Here is a 2,475-nt window from a genome sequence, read left to right on the forward strand (position 1 = left end):
ATTCTTCAATTTCTTCTCTCTCTACTTCAGTTTCTTTTTGAATCCTACCTTCAAACTCTCTTCCGTTTCTAAGTTGAATGGATTTTACTTGCTCTTTATTCTGGTCTTTCATATTTGTTTCAGTATTAGTAGGAAGTGTTCCTTAGGATCTCTTACAATAGCTCTTTAACTTTGTAACTGATTTCTCATTTGTAACACCACTTTTTCTATAGATAACTTCTTCTTCTTAAATTGTTGATTACTGTTGAAACCTAGAGGATAAGTAGATCTATAATTATTATTCTCTTGGCTGTTCCAGTCCCCAATGGGTTTACTTGATTGTTCCCTCATTGCTGATTATTATCACCTATAGTATTATTCCAATTAAAGTTGGGATGGTTCTTCTAACGTGGGTTATAACAATTTAAATATAGGTTATTCTGCTTGTTATTTATGACATTCAAAGTTTCTAATGATGCTTGAGAATCTACCATTTGACATAGTGAATTTTCTTCATTCATAGAGATTTGTTGAGAAAAATTCATTCCAAATTGGTTTAACTTCCTTGAAATTGCAGCAACTTGATTTGCTAACACAGTAAATGCATCAGATTCTTGAATATTGGCTACTTTCTTAGGATTCATCCTCTCAGAAGGCTATTGAAAAATATTGGTAGCCATTTCTTCAATTAAAGCATAGGCGTCATGAAATAGTTTTGACATCAATGAATCACCATCAGTGACATCGATAATTGATCTAAGAGATCCAACTAATCCATTATAAAAAGTTTGAATTATTAACCAATCTAGTATAGGATGGTGTAGACACTTTCTTAAGAGTTCTTTAAATCTTTCACATGCTTCATAAATAGATTCCCCTTCAAACTGATTAAATGATGTAATATCATTTCTAAGCTTTGTAGTTTTTTATGGTGGAAAATATTTAGCAAGAAATTTTTGCCCCAAGTTCTGATAGATCCAGGTGCTCACGAATTTAACCACGTCTTAGTTTTATCCCTCAGTGAGAAAAGAAATAACCTAAGTCTTATGACATCATCTGATACACCATCGTATTTAAATGTAGCGCACAATTCTAGAAAATTGGCAAAATGTAAATTTGTATCTTCATTTTGTGATCCCCCAAACTGATTATTTGATACCATTTGGATAATAGCAGGTTTAAGCTCAAATGAATTAGCCACTATAGTCAGTTTTTGAATACTACAAGGAAGTTCATCTATAGTAGGGTTGGCATAATCTCTTAAAGGTCTAAACTCTTGATGAATTTCAGCATTTTGATCATTTTGGTTTGCCATTTCTGTATTTTTTTTGGATTTTTCAAGATTTTTAATTTTTTAGGTTTTTTTTATTTTTTTAACAGTTCTCTCTCATTCAGAATCGTAGGGCACCGGTCCTTCAGAACCTGAACTACACATACACTAACATAAAATAAAATAAAACTAAACACGCACAAAATAAAATACAATAACTAAAAGTTTAAATAAGACTTTCTAAAATTAGAAATTTGCTTTTAAATCAATAGTTTCTTTACAATTTTCACTACACTTCCCCGACAATGACGTCAAAAACTTGATCCCGAAACTGCTTATATGCAACTTAGCAGTTCTCTCTCATTCAGAATCGTAGGGCACCAGTCCTTCAGAACCTGAACTACACATACACTAACAAAAAATAAAAAAAAATAAAACACACAAAATAAAGTACAATAATTGTTAAAGTTTAAATAAGATATTCTAAAAATAGAATTTTGCTTTTAAATAAATTAATTTTTATTTTCCCCGGCAACAGCGCCTAAAACTTGATCCCGAAATTGTTTATATGCAACAGTATAACAATGTATTTGATGATATTTTTCACTTATGTTTTCTTACTTTGCAACATAACCAAAAACTTGATCCTTACAAAAAATAAGAATTTAACTATTTAATTTATATTTATATTGAGATACTATGCAAGTATACATATTATTATTAATTAATATATGACTTTTTGATTAAGACCTGAATATCGAACCCATAGGGAAATACACAATATGCACTATTGACAACAAAATTTCTATTTTAAAAAGACAATTACTTAAACTAAAAATATTTTTGCAGTATTAAAATTCAAATCTTTTTGGTATTTTTGATATTTTGACAGAACAATAACAATTTAAAAAGATATTTGACAAACAATAAAACTTCTAAAGATAACTTCCGTTTATGTAAAAGAAAAACACTTTATATGAAAATATCTTTCTCCTTATCATGAATTGGTAATAAGTATAGGAATTCTATTCTGGAAGTATGCAAATTGTCTTTTTCCAAATATGAACAATAATATTCTTTACCCTTACTAGAGATGCTATACAAAACATTGGCTATATTAAAGTTTGAATGGTTCTAAAGACCGGCTAGACAGGGAAGATACTAGCTCTCACTCTAGAGTTCCCTCGATTCCCTCCACCTGGGGGCTAACATCTCATATCAGAACT

The sequence above is a fragment of the Phalaenopsis equestris genome, unplaced genomic scaffold, assembly GCF_001263595.1.
Source record: "Phalaenopsis equestris unplaced genomic scaffold, ASM126359v1 Scaffold233045, whole genome shotgun sequence".
Lineage (NCBI taxonomy): Eukaryota > Viridiplantae > Streptophyta > Magnoliopsida > Asparagales > Orchidaceae > Phalaenopsis > Phalaenopsis equestris.